The 20,200-nt window shown below is 44.6% G+C and overlaps 25 non-coding genes across 25 annotated transcripts; all 25 read right to left on the bottom strand.

Moving 5' to 3' along the window:
* Positions 1-418: 418 nt before the first annotated feature.
* On the bottom strand, positions 419-501 carry TRNAL-AAG (transfer RNA leucine (anticodon AAG)). The gene has a single exon. It is a non-coding gene; the product is annotated as a tRNA-Leu (tRNA).
* A 1,034-nt stretch (positions 502-1,535) lies between these two features.
* On the bottom strand, positions 1,536-1,614 carry TRNAL-UAG (transfer RNA leucine (anticodon UAG)). Its single transcript has one exon. It is a non-coding gene; the product is annotated as a tRNA-Leu (tRNA).
* Positions 1,615-2,041: 427 nt separating this feature from the next.
* On the bottom strand, positions 2,042-2,123 carry TRNAL-AAG (transfer RNA leucine (anticodon AAG)). Its single transcript has one exon. It is a non-coding gene; the product is annotated as a tRNA-Leu (tRNA).
* A 1,045-nt stretch (positions 2,124-3,168) lies between these two features.
* On the bottom strand, positions 3,169-3,250 carry TRNAL-UAG (transfer RNA leucine (anticodon UAG)). The gene has a single exon. It is a non-coding gene; the product is annotated as a tRNA-Leu (tRNA).
* Positions 3,251-3,673: 423 nt separating this feature from the next.
* TRNAL-AAG (transfer RNA leucine (anticodon AAG)) lies at positions 3,674-3,756 on the bottom strand. The gene has a single exon. It is a non-coding gene; the product is annotated as a tRNA-Leu (tRNA).
* Positions 3,757-4,800: 1,044 nt separating this feature from the next.
* Positions 4,801-4,882, bottom strand: TRNAL-UAG (transfer RNA leucine (anticodon UAG)). The gene has a single exon. It is a non-coding gene; the product is annotated as a tRNA-Leu (tRNA).
* Positions 4,883-5,305: 423 nt separating this feature from the next.
* Positions 5,306-5,387, bottom strand: TRNAL-AAG (transfer RNA leucine (anticodon AAG)). Its single transcript has one exon. It is a non-coding gene; the product is annotated as a tRNA-Leu (tRNA).
* A 1,045-nt stretch (positions 5,388-6,432) lies between these two features.
* Positions 6,433-6,514, bottom strand: TRNAL-UAG (transfer RNA leucine (anticodon UAG)). The gene has a single exon. It is a non-coding gene; the product is annotated as a tRNA-Leu (tRNA).
* Positions 6,515-6,937: 423 nt separating this feature from the next.
* On the bottom strand, positions 6,938-7,020 carry TRNAL-AAG (transfer RNA leucine (anticodon AAG)). The gene has a single exon. It is a non-coding gene; the product is annotated as a tRNA-Leu (tRNA).
* Positions 7,021-8,064: 1,044 nt separating this feature from the next.
* On the bottom strand, positions 8,065-8,146 carry TRNAL-UAG (transfer RNA leucine (anticodon UAG)). Its single transcript has one exon. It is a non-coding gene; the product is annotated as a tRNA-Leu (tRNA).
* A 423-nt stretch (positions 8,147-8,569) lies between these two features.
* On the bottom strand, positions 8,570-8,652 carry TRNAL-AAG (transfer RNA leucine (anticodon AAG)). The gene has a single exon. It is a non-coding gene; the product is annotated as a tRNA-Leu (tRNA).
* A 1,044-nt stretch (positions 8,653-9,696) lies between these two features.
* TRNAL-UAG (transfer RNA leucine (anticodon UAG)) lies at positions 9,697-9,778 on the bottom strand. Its single transcript has one exon. It is a non-coding gene; the product is annotated as a tRNA-Leu (tRNA).
* Positions 9,779-10,201: 423 nt separating this feature from the next.
* Positions 10,202-10,284, bottom strand: TRNAL-AAG (transfer RNA leucine (anticodon AAG)). The gene has a single exon. It is a non-coding gene; the product is annotated as a tRNA-Leu (tRNA).
* A 1,044-nt stretch (positions 10,285-11,328) lies between these two features.
* On the bottom strand, positions 11,329-11,410 carry TRNAL-UAG (transfer RNA leucine (anticodon UAG)). Its single transcript has one exon. It is a non-coding gene; the product is annotated as a tRNA-Leu (tRNA).
* Positions 11,411-11,833: 423 nt separating this feature from the next.
* TRNAL-AAG (transfer RNA leucine (anticodon AAG)) lies at positions 11,834-11,916 on the bottom strand. The gene has a single exon. It is a non-coding gene; the product is annotated as a tRNA-Leu (tRNA).
* A 1,034-nt stretch (positions 11,917-12,950) lies between these two features.
* TRNAL-UAG (transfer RNA leucine (anticodon UAG)) lies at positions 12,951-13,029 on the bottom strand. Its single transcript has one exon. It is a non-coding gene; the product is annotated as a tRNA-Leu (tRNA).
* A 427-nt stretch (positions 13,030-13,456) lies between these two features.
* TRNAL-AAG (transfer RNA leucine (anticodon AAG)) lies at positions 13,457-13,538 on the bottom strand. The gene has a single exon. It is a non-coding gene; the product is annotated as a tRNA-Leu (tRNA).
* Positions 13,539-14,583: 1,045 nt separating this feature from the next.
* TRNAL-UAG (transfer RNA leucine (anticodon UAG)) lies at positions 14,584-14,665 on the bottom strand. Its single transcript has one exon. It is a non-coding gene; the product is annotated as a tRNA-Leu (tRNA).
* A 423-nt stretch (positions 14,666-15,088) lies between these two features.
* On the bottom strand, positions 15,089-15,171 carry TRNAL-AAG (transfer RNA leucine (anticodon AAG)). The gene has a single exon. It is a non-coding gene; the product is annotated as a tRNA-Leu (tRNA).
* Positions 15,172-16,215: 1,044 nt separating this feature from the next.
* TRNAL-UAG (transfer RNA leucine (anticodon UAG)) lies at positions 16,216-16,297 on the bottom strand. The gene has a single exon. It is a non-coding gene; the product is annotated as a tRNA-Leu (tRNA).
* A 423-nt stretch (positions 16,298-16,720) lies between these two features.
* On the bottom strand, positions 16,721-16,802 carry TRNAL-AAG (transfer RNA leucine (anticodon AAG)). Its single transcript has one exon. It is a non-coding gene; the product is annotated as a tRNA-Leu (tRNA).
* Positions 16,803-17,847: 1,045 nt separating this feature from the next.
* On the bottom strand, positions 17,848-17,929 carry TRNAL-UAG (transfer RNA leucine (anticodon UAG)). Its single transcript has one exon. It is a non-coding gene; the product is annotated as a tRNA-Leu (tRNA).
* Positions 17,930-18,352: 423 nt separating this feature from the next.
* Positions 18,353-18,435, bottom strand: TRNAL-AAG (transfer RNA leucine (anticodon AAG)). Its single transcript has one exon. It is a non-coding gene; the product is annotated as a tRNA-Leu (tRNA).
* Positions 18,436-19,479: 1,044 nt separating this feature from the next.
* On the bottom strand, positions 19,480-19,561 carry TRNAL-UAG (transfer RNA leucine (anticodon UAG)). Its single transcript has one exon. It is a non-coding gene; the product is annotated as a tRNA-Leu (tRNA).
* Positions 19,562-19,984: 423 nt separating this feature from the next.
* TRNAL-AAG (transfer RNA leucine (anticodon AAG)) lies at positions 19,985-20,066 on the bottom strand. Its single transcript has one exon. It is a non-coding gene; the product is annotated as a tRNA-Leu (tRNA).
* Positions 20,067-20,200: the final 134 nt, after the last annotated feature.

Raw genomic sequence — 20,200 nt, 5'->3', positions numbered from 1 at the left:
GATATCGATCTTTTGTGTGCTTTTAAAATGAGGTTTGTATGAGTGGAATGTTGAGTGGTTCATTATTGTGCCATCAACAAGTAATCAACTGGGGACATGCTGCATGTATGCACCTATTCTCATTACCGCGGAAAGAGAAAACACTTGACAGTACTGGCTTTGGTTCTATGCCTCTGATGACAGCACCTAGGAAAGTGCAGGTAAAGCACTCTATGCCACAGCAGAATCAATGGATTAGTCTTCTCAAATGCTACATTTGAGAAGACTAATCCATTAATTTCTGACCAAGATAAGCTCCTCAAGTGGCCCTGATGTATAAGCTTGGACAAGTATTTGAGCAAGTGTTAAAACCAGAGGAGCTGAGGCCTTATCTTTCCTACATAGTACATCCTTGTCAAGCAAGCGAGAAGTTAAAGGCTGGCAGTGGTGGGATTTGAACCCACGCCTCCGAGGAGACTGGAGCCTTAATCCAGCGCCTTAGACCGCTCGGCCACACTAGCCTGCGGATGTCTACTCTTGCGTGCTTTAAGACACGTTTTTCAAGAGTCAAAGGTTAAGCGGTTAATTACTGTGCCGTCAACAGGTTATCATCTGGGGATATGCTGCATGTTGGCAGCCATTCTCAGTTCCATAAGGAAGAACGCATAACAGTACTGACTTTTGTTCCATTGCTCTGATACCACTGAGTGCAGCACCTACTGTCCGATCGCTTTTCCCGATCGATTTTTCGATCGAAAATCAGATCGGATATGCATTAAATTATCTATCGAACCAACTATCTGCCAAAAAATCTCATGGTGTATTCCCATCATGAGACCCTGGAGGAAGCCTTAAAATAATTTTTGCATCTCAAGGAAACCGACCTTACTGGGGCAAGTGGGGAAAATGCCAGGGAACCCCTGAAAAGTCCTGAAGGAAGCTTGGGCTTCCAGGGAACCCTGGTTGAGAAAACCTGCTTTGGCCTGGCGTACAATAAAAGACATCCTCTCAAACCCCTAACTGCCCACGTAGTTAATGTATCAGCTTTTATGCAAAAGTAATGTCACCTGTCTAAAAAAATCACAATTGTCCACTTACGTACAATGTACAATGTAGCCCGTAGCACTGGAATAGATGCTATTGCACGTATACCTAAAATGCCATTCACCTACAATTGAGAGGAAACATTTGCCTACTATTGGGTAATAGGGGCAGATCTCACCTCAGTAATCTAAATGAGATCTTTGCCCTGTTTACTTTGTAGAAAGTCCTATCTGTTGCCACTGTTGCTGTCAAAAGGTCCTCCACAGCCAGGAGTTATGAGCTGTGGCACATTGTCAGAATCCAGTGGAAAAGTGCATGTAAAGGTCTTAAGCCATTTTAAGCACTTTTTTTTTCTAAACTGTATTCCTTTGTAGCGGTGAAAGAAAGTGTGGTGCTGGGTACGCCTCATTCATGTTGTTGTGCAAGCTGATGGAGGAAAAGAGAAGTATTTGAGCTTTCTTGTTGATGAAGGGACGTAGGAGATCCACAAGAGGCCTGTGAGGCAAGATAGAAGTTGCAGACTGGGATTTGAACCCACGCCTCCAAAGAGACTGGAGCCTAAATCCAGCGCCTTAGACCGCTCGGCCACACTACCTTGCCGATATCGATCTTTTGTGTGCTTTTAAAATGAGGTTTGTATGAGTGGAATGTTGAGTGGTTCATTATTGTGCCATCAACAAGTAATCAACTGGGGACATGCTGCATGTATGCACCTATTCTCATTACCGCGGAAAGAGAAAACACTTGACAGTACTGGCTTTGGTTCTATGCCTCTGATGACAGCACCTAGGAAAGTGCAGGTAAAGCACTCTATGCCACAGCAGAATCAATGGATTAGTCTTCTCAAATGCTACATTTGAGAAGACTAATCCATTAATTTCTGACCAAGATAAGCTCCTCAAGTGGCCCTGATGTATAAGCTTGGACAAGTATTTGAGCAAGTGTTAAAACCAGAGGAGCTGAGGCCTTATCTTTCCTACATAGTACATCCTTGTCAAGCAAGCGAGAAGTTAAAGGCTGGCAGTGGTGGGATTTGAACCCACGCCTCCGAGGAGACTGGAGCCTTAATCCAGCGCCTTAGACCGCTCGGCCACACTACCCTGCGGATGTCTACTCTTGCGTGCTTTAAGACACGTTTTTCAAGAGTCAAAGGTTAAGCGGTTAATTACTGTGCCGTCAACAGGTTATCATCTGGGGATATGCTGCATGTTGGCAGCCATTCTCAGTTCCATAAGGAAGAACGCATAACAGTACTGACTTTTGTTCCATTGCTCTGATACCACTGAGTGCAGCACCTACTGTCCGATCGCTTTTCCCGATCGATTTTTCGATCGAAAATCAGATCGGATATGCATTAAATTATCTATCGAACCAACTATCTGCCAAAAAATCTCATGGTGTATTCCCATCATGAGACCCTGGAGGAAGCCTTCAAATAATTTTTGCATCTCAAGGAAACCGACCTTACTGGGGCAAGTGGGGAAAATGCCAGGGAACCCCTGAAAAGTCCTGAAGGAAGCTTGGGCTTCCAGGGAACCCTGGTTGAGAAAACCTGCTTTGGCCTGGCGTACAATAAAAGACATCCTCTCAAACCCCTAACTGCCCACGTAGTTAATGTATCAGCTTTTATGCAAAAGTAATGTCACCTGTCTAAAAAAATCACAATTGTCCACTTACGTACAATGTACAATGTAGCCCGTAGCACTGGAATAGATGCTATTGCACGTATACCTAAAATGCCATTCACCTACAATTGAGAGGAAACATTTGCCTACTATTGGGTAATAGGGGCAGATCTCACCTCAGTAATCTAAATGAGATCTTTGCCCTGTTTACTTTGTAGAAAGTCCTATCTGTTGCCACTGTTGCTGTCAAAAGGTCCTCCACAGCCAGGAGTTATGAGCTGTGGCACATTGTCAGAATCCAGTGGAAAAGTGCATGTAAAGGTCTTAAGCCATTTTAAGCACTTTTTTTTTCTAAACTGTATTCCTTTGTAGCGGTGAAAGAAAGTGTGGTGCTGGGTACGCCTCATTCATGTTGTTGTGCAAGCTGATGGAGGAAAAGAGAAGTATTTGAGCTTTCTTGTTGATGAAGGGACGTAGGAGATCCACAAGAGGCCTGTGAGGCAAGATAGAAGTTGCAGACTGGCAGTGGTGGGATTTGAACCCACGCCTCCAAAGAGACTGGAGCCTAAATCCAGCGCCTTAGACCGCTCGGCCACACTACCTTGCCGATATCGATCTTTTGTGTGCTTTTAAAATGAGGTTTGTATGAGTGGAATGTTGAGTGGTTCATTATTGTGCCATCAACAAGTAATCAACTGGGGACATGCTGCATGTATGCACCTATTCTCATTACCGCGGAAAGAGAAAACACTTGACAGTACTGGCTTTGGTTCTATGCCTCTGATGACAGCACCGAGGAAAGTGCAGGTAAAGCACTCTATGCCACAGCAGAATCAATGGATTAGTCTTCTCAAATGCTACATTTGAGAAGACTAATCCATTAATTTCTGACCAAGATAAGCTCCTCAAGTGGCCCTGATGTATAAGCTTGGACAAGTATTTGAGCAAGTGTTAAAACCAGAGGAGCTGAGGCCTTATCTTTCCTACATAGTACATCCTTGTCAAGCAAGCGAGAAGTTAAAGGCTGGCAGTGGTGGGATTTGAACCCACGCCTCCGAGGAGACTGGAGCCTTAATCCAGCGCCTTAGACCGCTCGGCCACACTAGCCTGCGGATGTCTACTCTTGCGTGCTTTAAGACACGTTTTTCAAGAGTCAAAGGTTAAGCGGTTAATTACTGTGCCGTCAACAGGTTATCATCTGGGGATATGCTGCATGTTGGCAGCCATTCTCAGTTCCATAAGGAAGAACGCATAACAGTACTGACTTTTGTTCCATTGCTCTGATACCACTGAGTGCAGCACCTACTGTCCGATCGCTTTTCCCGATCGATTTTTCGATCGAAAATCAGATCGGATATGCATTAAATTATCTATCGAACCAACTATCTGCCAAAAAATCTCATGGTGTATTCCCATCATGAGACCCTGGAGGAAGCCTTCAAATAATTTTTGCATCTCAAGGAAACCGACCTTACTGGGGCAAGTGGGGAAAATGCCAGGGAACCCCTGAAAAGTCCTGAAGGAAGCTTGGGCTTCCAGGGAACCCTGGTTGAGAAAACCTGCTTTGGCCTGGCGTACAATAAAAGACATCCTCTCAAACCCCTAACTGCCCACGTAGTTAATGTATCAGCTTTTATGCAAAAGTAATGTCACCTGTCTAAAAAAATCACAATTGTCCACTTACGTACAATGTACAATGTAGCCCGTAGCACTGGAATAGATGCTATTGCACGTATACCTAAAATGCCATTCACCTACAATTGAGAGGAAACATTTGCCTACTATTGGGTAATAGGGGCAGATCTCACCTCAGTAATCTAAATGAGATCTTTGCCCTGTTTACTTTGTAGAAAGTCCTATCTGTTGCCACTGTTGCTGTCAAAAGGTCCTCCACAGCCAGGAGTTATGAGCTGTGGCACATTGTCAGAATCCAGTGGAAAAGTGCATGTAAAGGTCTTAAGCCATTTTAAGCACTTTTTTTTTCTAAACTGTATTCCTTTGTAGCGGTGAAAGAAAGTGTGGTGCTGGGTACGCCTCATTCATGTTGTTGTGCAAGCTGATGGAGGAAAAGAGAAGTATTTGAGCTTTCTTGTTGATGAAGGGACGTAGGAGATCCACAAGAGGCCTGTGAGGCAAGATAGAAGTTGCAGACTGGCAGTGGTGGGATTTGAACCCACGCCTCCAAAGAGACTGGAGCCTAAATCCAGCGCCTTAGACCGCTCGGCCACACTACCTTGCCGATATCGATCTTTTGTGTGCTTTTAAAATGAGGTTTGTATGAGTGGAATGTTGAGTGGTTCATTATTGTGCCATCAACAAGTAATCAACTGGGGACATGCTGCATGTATGCACCTATTCTCATTACCGCGGAAAGAGAAAACACTTGACAGTACTGGCTTTGGTTCTATGCCTCTGATGACAGCACCTAGGAAAGTGCAGGTAAAGCACTCTATGCCACAGCAGAATCAATGGATTAGTCTTCTCAAATGCTACATTTGAGAAGACTAATCCATTAATTTCTGACCAAGATAAGCTCCTCAAGTGGCCCTGATGTATAAGCTTGGACAAGTATTTGAGCAAGTGTTAAAACCAGAGGAGCTGAGGCCTTATCTTTCCTACATAGTACATCCTTGTCAAGCAAGCGAGAAGTTAAAGGCTGGCAGTGGTGGGATTTGAACCCACGCCTCCGAGGAGACTGGAGCCTTAATCCAGCGCCTTAGACCGCTCGGCCACACTACCCTGCGGATGTCTACTCTTGCGTGCTTTAAGACACGTTTTTCAAGAGTCAAAGGTTAAGCGGTTAATTACTGTGCCGTCAACAGGTTATCATCTGGGGATATGCTGCATGTTGGCAGCCATTCTCAGTTCCATAAGGAAGAACGCATAACAGTACTGACTTTTGTTCCATTGCTCTGATACCACTGAGTGCAGCACCTACTGTCCGATCGCTTTTCCCGATCGATTTTTCGATCGAAAATCAGATCGGATATGCATTAAATTATCTATCGAACCAACTATCTGCCAAAAAATCTCATGGTGTATTCCCATCATGAGACCCTGGAGGAAGCCTTCAAATAATTTTTGCATCTCAAGGAAACCGACCTTACTGGGGCAAGTGGGGAAAATGCCAGGGAACCCCTGAAAAGTCCTGAAGGAAGCTTGGGCTTCCAGGGAACCCTGGTTGAGAAAACCTGCTTTGGCCTGGCGTACAATAAAAGACATCCTCTCAAACCCCTAACTGCCCACGTAGTTAATGTATCAGCTTTTATGCAAAAGTAATGTCACCTGTCTAAAAAAATCACAATTGTCCACTTACGTACAATGTACAATGTAGCCCGTAGCACTGGAATAGATGCTATTGCACGTATACCTAAAATGCCATTCACCTACAATTGAGAGGAAACATTTGCCTACTATTGGGTAATAGGGGCAGATCTCACCTCAGTAATCTAAATGAGATCTTTGCCCTGTTTACTTTGTAGAAAGTCCTATCTGTTGCCACTGTTGCTGTCAAAAGGTCCTCCACAGCCAGGAGTTATGAGCTGTGGCACATTGTCAGAATCCAGTGGAAAAGTGCATGTAAAGGTCTTAAGCCATTTTAAGCACTTTTTTTTTCTAAACTGTATTCCTTTGTAGCGGTGAAAGAAAGTGTGGTGCTGGGTACGCCTCATTCATGTTGTTGTGCAAGCTGATGGAGGAAAAGAGAAGTATTTGAGCTTTCTTGTTGATGAAGGGACGTAGGAGATCCACAAGAGGCCTGTGAGGCAAGATAGAAGTTGCAGACTGGCAGTGGTGGGATTTGAACCCACGCCTCCAAAGAGACTGGAGCCTAAATCCAGCGCCTTAGACCGCTCGGCCACACTACCTTGCCGATATCGATCTTTTGTGTGCTTTTAAAATGAGGTTTGTATGAGTGGAATGTTGAGTGGTTCATTATTGTGCCATCAACAAGTAATCAACTGGGGACATGCTGCATGTATGCACCTATTCTCATTACCGCGGAAAGAGAAAACACTTGACAGTACTGGCTTTGGTTCTATGCCTCTGATGACAGCACCGAGGAAAGTGCAGGTAAAGCACTCTATGCCACAGCAGAATCAATGGATTAGTCTTCTCAAATGCTACATTTGAGAAGACTAATCCATTAATTTCTGACCAAGATAAGCTCCTCAAGTGGCCCTGATGTATAAGCTTGGACAAGTATTTGAGCAAGTGTTAAAACCAGAGGAGCTGAGGCCTTATCTTTCCTACATAGTACATCCTTGTCAAGCAAGCGAGAAGTTAAAGGCTGGCAGTGGTGGGATTTGAACCCACGCCTCCGAGGAGACTGGAGCCTTAATCCAGCGCCTTAGACCGCTCGGCCACACTAGCCTGCGGATGTCTACTCTTGCGTGCTTTAAGACACGTTTTTCAAGAGTCAAAGGTTAAGCGGTTAATTACTGTGCCGTCAACAGGTTATCATCTGGGGATATGCTGCATGTTGGCAGCCATTCTCAGTTCCATAAGGAAGAACGCATAACAGTACTGACTTTTGTTCCATTGCTCTGATACCACTGAGTGCAGCACCTACTGTCCGATCGCTTTTCCCGATCGATTTTTCGATCGAAAATCAGATCGGATATGCATTAAATTATCTATCGAACCAACTATCTGCCAAAAAATCTCATGGTGTATTCCCATCATGAGACCCTGGAGGAAGCCTTCAAATAATTTTTGCATCTCAAGGAAACCGACCTTACTGGGGCAAGTGGGGAAAATGCCAGGGAACCCCTGAAAAGTCCTGAAGGAAGCTTGGGCTTCCAGGGAACCCTGGTTGAGAAAACCTGCTTTGGCCTGGCGTACAATAAAAGACATCCTCTCAAACCCCTAACTGCCCACGTAGTTAATGTATCAGCTTTTATGCAAAAGTAATGTCACCTGTCTAAAAAAATCACAATTGTCCACTTACGTACAATGTACAATGTAGCCCGTAGCACTGGAATAGATGCTATTGCACGTATACCTAAAATGCCATTCACCTACAATTGAGAGGAAACATTTGCCTACTATTGGGTAATAGGGGCAGATCTCACCTCAGTAATCTAAATGAGATCTTTGCCCTGTTTACTTTGTAGAAAGTCCTATCTGTTGCCACTGTTGCTGTCAAAAGGTCCTCCACAGCCAGGAGTTATGAGCTGTGGCACATTGTCAGAATCCAGTGGAAAAGTGCATGTAAAGGTCTTAAGCCATTTTAAGCACTTTTTTTTTCTAAACTGTATTCCTTTGTAGCGGTGAAAGAAAGTGTGGTGCTGGGTACGCCTCATTCATGTTGTTGTGCAAGCTGATGGAGGAAAAGAGAAGTATTTGAGCTTTCTTGTTGATGAAGGGACGTAGGAGATCCACAAGAGGCCTGTGAGGCAAGATAGAAGTTGCAGACTGGCAGTGGTGGGATTTGAACCCACGCCTCCAAAGAGACTGGAGCCTAAATCCAGCGCCTTAGACCGCTCGGCCACACTACCTTGCCGATATCGATCTTTTGTGTGCTTTTAAAATGAGGTTTGTATGAGTGGAATGTTGAGTGGTTCATTATTGTGCCATCAACAAGTAATCAACTGGGGACATGCTGCATGTATGCACCTATTCTCATTACCGCGGAAAGAGAAAACACTTGACAGTACTGGCTTTGGTTCTATGCCTCTGATGACAGCACCGAGGAAAGTGCAGGTAAAGCACTCTATGCCACAGCAGAATCAATGGATTAGTCTTCTCAAATGCTACATTTGAGAAGACTAATCCATTAATTTCTGACCAAGATAAGCTCCTCAAGTGGCCCTGATGTATAAGCTTGGACAAGTATTTGAGCAAGTGTTAAAACCAGAGGAGCTGAGGCCTTATCTTTCCTACATAGTACATCCTTGTCAAGCAAGCGAGAAGTTAAAGGCTGGCAGTGGTGGGATTTGAACCCACGCCTCCGAGGAGACTGGAGCCTTAATCCAGCGCCTTAGACCGCTCGGCCACACTAGCCTGCGGATGTCTACTCTTGCGTGCTTTAAGACACGTTTTTCAAGAGTCAAAGGTTAAGCGGTTAATTACTGTGCCGTCAACAGGTTATCATCTGGGGATATGCTGCATGTTGGCAGCCATTCTCAGTTCCATAAGGAAGAACGCATAACAGTACTGACTTTTGTTCCATTGCTCTGATACCACTGAGTGCAGCACCTACTGTCCGATCGCTTTTCCCGATCGATTTTTCGATCGAAAATCAGATCGGATATGCATTAAATTATCTATCGAACCAACTATCTGCCAAAAAATCTCATGGTGTATTCCCATCATGAGACCCTGGAGGAAGCCTTCAAATAATTTTTGCATCTCAAGGAAACCGACCTTACTGGGGCAAGTGGGGAAAATGCCAGGGAACCCCTGAAAAGTCCTGAAGGAAGCTTGGGCTTCCAGGGAACCCTGGTTGAGAAAACCTGCTTTGGCCTGGCGTACAATAAAAGACATCCTCTCAAACCCCTAACTGCCCACGTAGTTAATGTATCAGCTTTTATGCAAAAGTAATGTCACCTGTCTAAAAAAATCACAATTGTCCACTTACGTACAATGTACAATGTAGCCCGTAGCACTGGAATAGATGCTATTGCACGTATACCTAAAATGCCATTCACCTACAATTGAGAGGAAACATTTGCCTACTATTGGGTAATAGGGGCAGATCTCACCTCAGTAATCTAAATGAGATCTTTGCCCTGTTTACTTTGTAGAAAGTCCTATCTGTTGCCACTGTTGCTGTCAAAAGGTCCTCCACAGCCAGGAGTTATGAGCTGTGGCACATTGTCAGAATCCAGTGGAAAAGTGCATGTAAAGGTCTTAAGCCATTTTAAGCACTTTTTTTTTCTAAACTGTATTCCTTTGTAGCGGTGAAAGAAAGTGTGGTGCTGGGTACGCCTCATTCATGTTGTTGTGCAAGCTGATGGAGGAAAAGAGAAGTATTTGAGCTTTCTTGTTGATGAAGGGACGTAGGAGATCCACAAGAGGCCTGTGAGGCAAGATAGAAGTTGCAGACTGGCAGTGGTGGGATTTGAACCCACGCCTCCAAAGAGACTGGAGCCTAAATCCAGCGCCTTAGACCGCTCGGCCACACTACCTTGCCGATATCGATCTTTTGTGTGCTTTTAAAATGAGGTTTGTATGAGTGGAATGTTGAGTGGTTCATTATTGTGCCATCAACAAGTAATCAACTGGGGACATGCTGCATGTATGCACCTATTCTCATTACCGCGGAAAGAGAAAACACTTGACAGTACTGGCTTTGGTTCTATGCCTCTGATGACAGCACCTAGGAAAGTGCAGGTAAAGCACTCTATGCCACAGCAGAATCAATGGATTAGTCTTCTCAAATGCTACATTTGAGAAGACTAATCCATTAATTTCTGACCAAGATAAGCTCCTCAAGTGGCCCTGATGTATAAGCTTGGACAAGTATTTGAGCAAGTGTTAAAACCAGAGGAGCTGAGGCCTTATCTTTCCTACATAGTACATCCTTGTCAAGCAAGCGAGAAGTTAAAGGCTGGCAGTGGTGGGATTTGAACCCACGCCTCCGAGGAGACTGGAGCCTTAATCCAGCGCCTTAGACCGCTCGGCCACACTAGCCTGCGGATGTCTACTCTTGCGTGCTTTAAGACACGTTTTTCAAGAGTCAAAGGTTAAGCGGTTAATTACTGTGCCGTCAACAGGTTATCATCTGGGGATATGCTGCATGTTGGCAGCCATTCTCAGTTCCATAAGGAAGAACGCATAACAGTACTGACTTTTGTTCCATTGCTCTGATACCACTGAGTGCAGCACCTACTGTCCGATCGCTTTTCCCGATCGATTTTTCGATCGAAAATCAGATCGGATATGCATTAAATTATCTATCGAACCAACTATCTGCCAAAAAATCTCATGGTGTATTCCCATCATGAGACCCTGGAGGAAGCCTTCAAATAATTTTTGCATCTCAAGGAAACCGACCTTACTGGGGCAAGTGGGGAAAATGCCAGGGAACCCCTGAAAAGTCCTGAAGGAAGCTTGGGCTTCCAGGGAACCCTGGTTGAGAAAACCTGCTTTGGCCTGGCGTACAATAAAAGACATCCTCTCAAACCCCTAACTGCCCACGTAGTTAATGTATCAGCTTTTATGCAAAAGTAATGTCACCTGTCTAAAAAAATCACAATTGTCCACTTACGTACAATGTACAATGTAGCCCGTAGCACTGGAATAGATGCTATTGCACGTATACCTAAAATGCCATTCACCTACAATTGAGAGGAAACATTTGCCTACTATTGGGTAATAGGGGCAGATCTCACCTCAGTAATCTAAATGAGATCTTTGCCCTGTTTACTTTGTAGAAAGTCCTATCTGTTGCCACTGTTGCTGTCAAAAGGTCCTCCACAGCCAGGAGTTATGAGCTGTGGCACATTGTCAGAATCCAGTGGAAAAGTGCATGTAAAGGTCTTAAGCCATTTTAAGCACTTTTTTTTTCTAAACTGTATTCCTTTGTAGCGGTGAAAGAAAGTGTGGTGCTGGGTACGCCTCATTCATGTTGTTGTGCAAGCTGATGGAGGAAAAGAGAAGTATTTGAGCTTTCTTGTTGATGAAGGGACGTAGGAGATCCACAAGAGGCCTGTGAGGCAAGATAGAAGTTGCAGACTGGCAGTGGTGGGATTTGAACCCACGCCTCCAAAGAGACTGGAGCCTAAATCCAGCGCCTTAGACCGCTCGGCCACACTACCTTGCCGATATCGATCTTTTGTGTGCTTTTAAAATGAGGTTTGTATGAGTGGAATGTTGAGTGGTTCATTATTGTGCCATCAACAAGTAATCAACTGGGGACATGCTGCATGTATGCACCTATTCTCATTACCGCGGAAAGAGAAAACACTTGACAGTACTGGCTTTGGTTCTATGCCTCTGATGACAGCACCTAGGAAAGTGCAGGTAAAGCACTCTATGCCACAGCAGAATCAATGGATTAGTCTTCTCAAATGCTACATTTGAGAAGACTAATCCATTAATTTCTGACCAAGATAAGCTCCTCAAGTGGCCCTGATGTATAAGCTTGGACAAGTATTTGAGCAAGTGTTAAAACCAGAGGAGCTGAGGCCTTATCTTTCCTACATAGTACATCCTTGTCAAGCAAGCGAGAAGTTAAAGGCTGGCAGTGGTGGGATTTGAACCCACGCCTCCGAGGAGACTGGAGCCTTAATCCAGCGCCTTAGACCGCTCGGCCACACTAGCCTGCGGATGTCTACTCTTGCGTGCTTTAAGACACGTTTTTCAAGAGTCAAAGGTTAAGCGGTTAATTACTGTGCCGTCAACAGGTTATCATCTGGGGATATGCTGCATGTTGGCAGCCATTCTCAGTTCCATAAGGAAGAACGCATAACAGTACTGACTTTTGTTCCATTGCTCTGATACCACTGAGTGCAGCACCTACTGTCCGATCGCTTTTCCCGATCGATTTTTCGATCGAAAATCAGATCGGATATGCATTAAATTATCTATCGAACCAACTATCTGCCAAAAAATCTCATGGTGTATTCCCATCATGAGACCCTGGAGGAAGCCTTAAAATAATTTTTGCATCTCAAGGAAACCGACCTTACTGGGGCAAGTGGGGAAAATGCCAGGGAACCCCTGAAAAGTCCTGAAGGAAGCTTGGGCTTCCAGGGAACCCTGGTTGAGAAAACCTGCTTTGGCCTGGCGTACAATAAAAGACATCCTCTCAAACCCCTAACTGCCCACGTAGTTAATGTATCAGCTTTTATGCAAAAGTAATGTCACCTGTCTAAAAAAATCACAATTGTCCACTTACGTACAATGTACAATGTAGCCCGTAGCACTGGAATAGATGCTATTGCACGTATACCTAAAATGCCATTCACCTACAATTGAGAGGAAACATTTGCCTACTATTGGGTAATAGGGGCAGATCTCACCTCAGTAATCTAAATGAGATCTTTGCCCTGTTTACTTTGTAGAAAGTCCTATCTGTTGCCACTGTTGCTGTCAAAAGGTCCTCCACAGCCAGGAGTTATGAGCTGTGGCACATTGTCAGAATCCAGTGGAAAAGTGCATGTAAAGGTCTTAAGCCATTTTAAGCACTTTTTTTTTCTAAACTGTATTCCTTTGTAGCGGTGAAAGAAAGTGTGGTGCTGGGTACGCCTCATTCATGTTGTTGTGCAAGCTGATGGAGGAAAAGAGAAGTATTTGAGCTTTCTTGTTGATGAAGGGACGTAGGAGATCCACAAGAGGCCTGTGAGGCAAGATAGAAGTTGCAGACTGGGATTTGAACCCACGCCTCCAAAGAGACTGGAGCCTAAATCCAGCGCCTTAGACCGCTCGGCCACACTACCTTGCCGATATCGATCTTTTGTGTGCTTTTAAAATGAGGTTTGTATGAGTGGAATGTTGAGTGGTTCATTATTGTGCCATCAACAAGTAATCAACTGGGGACATGCTGCATGTATGCACCTATTCTCATTACCGCGGAAAGAGAAAACACTTGACAGTACTGGCTTTGGTTCTATGCCTCTGATGACAGCACCTAGGAAAGTGCAGGTAAAGCACTCTATGCCACAGCAGAATCAATGGATTAGTCTTCTCAAATGCTACATTTGAGAAGACTAATCCATTAATTTCTGACCAAGATAAGCTCCTCAAGTGGCCCTGATGTATAAGCTTGGACAAGTATTTGAGCAAGTGTTAAAACCAGAGGAGCTGAGGCCTTATCTTTCCTACATAGTACATCCTTGTCAAGCAAGCGAGAAGTTAAAGGCTGGCAGTGGTGGGATTTGAACCCACGCCTCCGAGGAGACTGGAGCCTTAATCCAGCGCCTTAGACCGCTCGGCCACACTACCCTGCGGATGTCTACTCTTGCGTGCTTTAAGACACGTTTTTCAAGAGTCAAAGGTTAAGCGGTTAATTACTGTGCCGTCAACAGGTTATCATCTGGGGATATGCTGCATGTTGGCAGCCATTCTCAGTTCCATAAGGAAGAACGCATAACAGTACTGACTTTTGTTCCATTGCTCTGATACCACTGAGTGCAGCACCTACTGTCCGATCGCTTTTCCCGATCGATTTTTCGATCGAAAATCAGATCGGATATGCATTAAATTATCTATCGAACCAACTATCTGCCAAAAAATCTCATGGTGTATTCCCATCATGAGACCCTGGAGGAAGCCTTCAAATAATTTTTGCATCTCAAGGAAACCGACCTTACTGGGGCAAGTGGGGAAAATGCCAGGGAACCCCTGAAAAGTCCTGAAGGAAGCTTGGGCTTCCAGGGAACCCTGGTTGAGAAAACCTGCTTTGGCCTGGCGTACAATAAAAGACATCCTCTCAAACCCCTAACTGCCCACGTAGTTAATGTATCAGCTTTTATGCAAAAGTAATGTCACCTGTCTAAAAAAATCACAATTGTCCACTTACGTACAATGTACAATGTAGCCCGTAGCACTGGAATAGATGCTATTGCACGTATACCTAAAATGCCATTCACCTACAATTGAGAGGAAACATTTGCCTACTATTGGGTAATAGGGGCAGATCTCACCTCAGTAATCTAAATGAGATCTTTGCCCTGTTTACTTTGTAGAAAGTCCTATCTGTTGCCACTGTTGCTGTCAAAAGGTCCTCCACAGCCAGGAGTTATGAGCTGTGGCACATTGTCAGAATCCAGTGGAAAAGTGCATGTAAAGGTCTTAAGCCATTTTAAGCACTTTTTTTTTCTAAACTGTATTCCTTTGTAGCGGTGAAAGAAAGTGTGGTGCTGGGTACGCCTCATTCATGTTGTTGTGCAAGCTGATGGAGGAAAAGAGAAGTATTTGAGCTTTCTTGTTGATGAAGGGACGTAGGAGATCCACAAGAGGCCTGTGAGGCAAGATAGAAGTTGCAGACTGGCAGTGGTGGGATTTGAACCCACGCCTCCAAAGAGACTGGAGCCTAAATCCAGCGCCTTAGACCGCTCGGCCACACTACCTTGCCGATATCGATCTTTTGTGTGCTTTTAAAATGAGGTTTGTATGAGTGGAATGTTGAGTGGTTCATTATTGTGCCATCAACAAGTAATCAACTGGGGACATGCTGCATGTATGCACCTATTCTCATTACCGCGGAAAGAGAAAACACTTGACAGTACTGGCTTTGGTTCTATGCCTCTGATGACAGCACCGAGGAAAGTGCAGGTAAAGCACTCTATGCCACAGCAGAATCAATGGATTAGTCTTCTCAAATGCTACATTTGAGAAGACTAATCCATTAATTTCTGACCAAGATAAGCTCCTCAAGTGGCCCTGATGTATAAGCTTGGACAAGTATTTGAGCAAGTGTTAAAACCAGAGGAGCTGAGGCCTTATCTTTCCTACATAGTACATCCTTGTCAAGCAAGCGAGAAGTTAAAGGCTGGCAGTGGTGGGATTTGAACCCACGCCTCCGAGGAGACTGGAGCCTTAATCCAGCGCCTTAGACCGCTCGGCCACACTAGCCTGCGGATGTCTACTCTTGCGTGCTTTAAGACACGTTTTTCAAGAGTCAAAGGTTAAGCGGTTAATTACTGTGCCGTCAACAGGTTATCATCTGGGGATATGCTGCATGTTGGCAGCCATTCTCAGTTCCATAAGGAAGAACGCATAACAGTACTGACTTTTGTTCCATTGCTCTGATACCACTGAGTGCAGCACCTACTGTCCGATCGCTTTTCCCGATCGATTTTTCGATCGAAAATCAGATCGGATATGCATTAAATTATCTATCGAACCAACTATCTGCCAAAAAATCTCATGGTGTATTCCCATCATGAGACCCTGGAGGAAGCCTTCAAATAATTTTTGCATCTCAAGGAAACCGACCTTACTGGGGCAAGTGGGGAAAATGCCAGGGAACCCCTGAAAAGTCCTGAAGGAAGCTTGGGCTTCCAGGGAACCCTGGTTGAGAAAACCTGCTTTGGCCTGGCGTACAATAAAAGACATCCTCTCAAACCCCTAACTGCCCACGTAGTTAATGTATCAGCTTTTATGCAAAAGTAATGTCACCTGTCTAAAAAAATCACAATTGTCCACTTACGTACAATGTACAATGTAGCCCGTAGCACTGGAATAGATGCTATTGCACGTATACCTAAAATGCCATTCACCTACAATTGAGAGGAAACATTTGCCTACTATTGGGTAATAGGGGCAGATCTCACCTCAGTAATCTAAATGAGATCTTTGCCCTGTTTACTTTGTAGAAAGTCCTATCTGTTGCCACTGTTGCTGTCAAAAGGTCCTCCACAGCCAGGAGTTATGAGCTGTGGCACATTGTCAGAATCCAGTGGAAAAGTGCATGTAAAGGTCTTAAGCCATTTTAAGCACTTTTTTTTTCTAAACTGTATTCCTTTGTAGCGGTGAAAGAAAGTGTGGTGCTGGGTACGCCTCATTCATGTTGTTGTGCAAGCTGATGGAGGAAAAGAGAAGTATTTGAGCTTTCTTGTTGATGAAGGGACGTAGGAGATCCACAAGAGGCCTGTGAGGCAAGATAGAAGTTGCAGACTGGCAGTGGTGGGATTTGAACCCACGCCTCCAAAGAGACTGGAGCCTAAATCCAGCGCCTTAGACCGCTCGGCCACACTACCTTGCCGATATCGATCTTTTGTGTGCTTTTAAAATGAGGTTTGTATGAGTGGAATGTTGAGTGGTTCATTATTGTGCCATCAACAAGTAATCAACTGGGGACATGCTGCATGTATGCACCTATTCTCATTACCGCGGAAAGAGAAAACACTTGACAGTACTGGCTTTGGTTCTATGCCTCTGATGACAGCACCTAGGAAAGTGCAGGTAAAGCACTCTATGCCACAGCAGAATCAATGGATTAGTCTTCTCAAATGCTACATTTGAGAAGACTAATCCATTAATTTCTGACCAAGATAAGCTCCTCAAGTGGCCCTGATGTATAAGCTTGGACAAGTATTTGAGCAAGTGTTAAAACCAGAGGAGCTGAGGCCTTATCTTTCCTACATAGTACATCCTTGTCAAGCAAGCGAGAAGTTAAAGGCTGGCAGTGGTGGGATTTGAACCCACGCCTCCGAGGAGACTGGAGCCTTAATCCAGCGCCTTAGACCGCTCGGCCACACTACCCTGCGGATGTCTACTCTTGCGTGCTTTAAGACACGTTTTTCAAGAGTCAAAGGTTAAGCGGTTAATTACTGTGCCGTCAACAGGTTATCATCTGGGGATATGCTGCATGTTGGCAGCCATTCTCAGTTCCATAAGGAAGAACGCATAACAGTACTGACTTTTGTTCCATTGCTCTGATACCACTGAGTGCAGCACCTACTGTCCGATCGCTTTTCCCGATCGATTTTTCGATCGAAAATCAGATCGGATATGCATTAAATTATCTATCGAACCAACTATCTGCCAAAAAATCTCATGGTGTATTCCCATCATGAGACCCTGGAGGAAGCCTTCAAATAATTTTTGCATCTCAAGGAAACCGACCTTACTGGGGCAAGTGGGGAAAATGCCAGGGAACCCCTGAAAAGTCCTGAAGGAAGCTTGGGCTTCCAGGGAACCCTGGTTGAGAAAACCTGCTTTGGCCTGGCGTACAATAAAAGACATCCTCTCAAACCCCTAACTGCCCACGTAGTTAATGTATCAGCTTTTATGCAAAAGTAATGTCACCTGTCTAAAAAAATCACAATTGTCCACTTACGTACAATGTACAATGTAGCCCGTAGCACTGGAATAGATGCTATTGCACGTATACCTAAAATGCCATTCACCTACAATTGAGAGGAAACATTTGCCTACTATTGGGTAATAGGGGCAGATCTCACCTCAGTAATCTAAATGAGATCTTTGCCCTGTTTACTTTGTAGAAAGTCCTATCTGTTGCCACTGTTGCTGTCAAAAGGTCCTCCACAGCCAGGAGTTATGAGCTGTGGCACATTGTCAGAATCCAGTGGAAAAGTGCATGTAAAGGTCTTAAGCCATTTTAAGCACTTTTTTTTTCTAAACTGTATTCCTTTGTAGCGGTGAAAGAAAGTGTGGTGCTGGGTACGCCTCATTCATGTTGTTGTGCAAGCTGATGGAGGAAAAGAGAAGTATTTGAGCTTTCTTGTTGATGAAGGGACGTAGGAGATCCACAAGAGGCCTGTGAGGCAAGATAGAAGTTGCAGACTGGCAGTGGTGGGATTTGAACCCACGCCTCCAAAGAGACTGGAGCCTAAATCCAGCGCCTTAGACCGCTCGGCCACACTACCTTGCCGATATCGATCTTTTGTGTGCTTTTAAAATGAGGTTTGTATGAGTGGAATGTTGAGTGGTTCATTATTGTGCCATCAACAAGTAATCAACTGGGGACATGCTGCATGTATGCACCTATTCTCATTACCGCGGAAAGAGAAAACACTTGACAGTACTGGCTTTGGTTCTATGCCTCTGATGACAGCACCGAGGAAAGTGCAGGTAAAGCACTCTATGCCACAGCAGAATCAATGGATTAGTCTTCTCAAATGCTACATTTGAGAAGACTAATCCATTAATTTCTGACCAAGATAAGCTCCTCAAGTGGCCCTGATGTATAAGCTTGGACAAGTATTTGAGCAAGTGTTAAAACCAGAGGAGCTGAGGCCTTATCTTTCCTACATAGTACATCCTTGTCAAGCAAGCGAGAAGTTAAAGGCTGGCAGTGGTGGGATTTGAACCCACGCCTCCGAGGAGACTGGAGCCTTAATCCAGCGCCTTAGACCGCTCGGCCACACTAGCCTGCGGATGTCTACTCTTGCGTGCTTTAAGACACGTTTTTCAAGAGTCAAAGGTTAAGCGGTTAATTACTGTGCCGTCAACAGGTTATCATCTGGGGATATGCTGCATGTTGGCAGCCATTCTCAGTTCCATAAGGAAGAACGCATAACAGTACTGACTTTTGTTCCATTGCTCTGATACCACTGAGTGCAGCACCTACTGTCCGATCGCTTTTCCCGATCGATTTTTCGATCGAAAATCAGATCGGATATGCATTAAATTATCTATCGAACCAACTATCTGCCAAAAAATCTCATGGTGTATTCCCATCATGAGACCCTGGAGGAAGCCTTCAAATAATTTTTGCATCTCAAGGAAACCGACCTTACTGGGGCAAGTGGGGAAAATGCCAGGGAACCCCTGAAAAGTCCTGAAGGAAGCTTGGGCTTCCAGGGAACCCTGGTTGAGAAAACCTGCTTTGGCCTGGCGTACAATAAAAGACATCCTCTCAAACCCCTAACTGCCCACGTAGTTAATGTATCAGCTTTTATGCAAAAGTAATGTCACCTGTCTAAAAAAATCACAATTGTCCACTTACGTACAATGTACAATGTAGCCCGTAGCACTGGAATAGATGCTATTGCACGTATACCTAAAATGCCATTCACCTACAATTGAGAGGAAACATTTGCCTACTATTGGGTAATAGGGGCAGATCTCACCTCAGTAATCTAAATGAGATCTTTGCCCTGTTTACTTTGTAGAAAGTCCTATCTGTTGCCACTGTTGCTGTCAAAAGGTCCTCCACAGCCAGGAGTTATGAGCTGTGGCACATTGTCAGAATCCAGTGGAAAAGTGCATGTAAAGGTCTTAAGCCATTTTAAGCACTTTTTTTTTCTAAACTGTATTCCTTTGTAGCGGTGAAAGAAAGTGTGGTGCTGGGTACGCCTCATTCATGTTGTTGTGCAAGCTGATGGAGGAAAAGAGAAGTATTTAAGCTTTCTTGTTGATGAAGGGACGTAGGAGATCCACAAGAGGCCTGTGAGGCAAGATAGAAGTTGCAGACTGGCAGTGGTGGGATTTGAACCCACGCCTCCAAAGAGACTGGAGCCTAAATCCAGCGCCTTAGACCGCTCGGCCACACTACCTTGCCGATATCGATCTTTTGTGTGCTTTTAAAATGAGGTTTGTATGAGTGGAATGTTGAGTGGTTCATTATTGTGCCATCAACAAGTAATCAACTGGGGACATGCTGCATGTATGCACCTATTCTCATTACCGCGGAAAGAGAAAACACTTGACAGTACTGGCTTTGGTTCTATGCCTCTGATGACAGCACCTAGGAAAGTGCAGGTAAAGCACTCCATGCCACAGCAGAATCAATGGATTAGTCTTCTCAAATGCTACATTTGAGAAGACTAATCCATTAATTTCTGACCAAGATAAGCTCCTCAAGTGGCCCTGATGTATAAGCTTGGACAAGTATTTGAGCAAGTGTTAAAACCAGAGGAGCTGAGGCCTTATCTTTCCTACATAGTACATCCTTGTCAAGCAAGCGAGAAGTTAAAGGCTGGCAGTGGTGGGATTTGAACCCACGCCTCCGAGGAGACTGGAACCTTAATCCAGCGCCTTAGACCGCTCGGCCACACTACCCTGCGGATGTCTACTCTTGCGTGCTTTAAGACACGTTTTTCAAGAGTCAAAGGTTAAGCGGTTAATTACTGTGCCGTCAACAGGTTATCATCTGGGGATATGCTGCATGTTGGCAGCCATTCTCAGTTCCATAA

The sequence above is a fragment of the Hyperolius riggenbachi genome, chromosome 12, assembly GCF_040937935.1.
Source record: "Hyperolius riggenbachi isolate aHypRig1 chromosome 12, aHypRig1.pri, whole genome shotgun sequence".
NCBI lineage: Eukaryota > Metazoa > Chordata > Amphibia > Anura > Hyperoliidae > Hyperolius > Hyperolius riggenbachi.
This window is presented reverse-complemented; position numbering and strand designations above follow the sequence as displayed.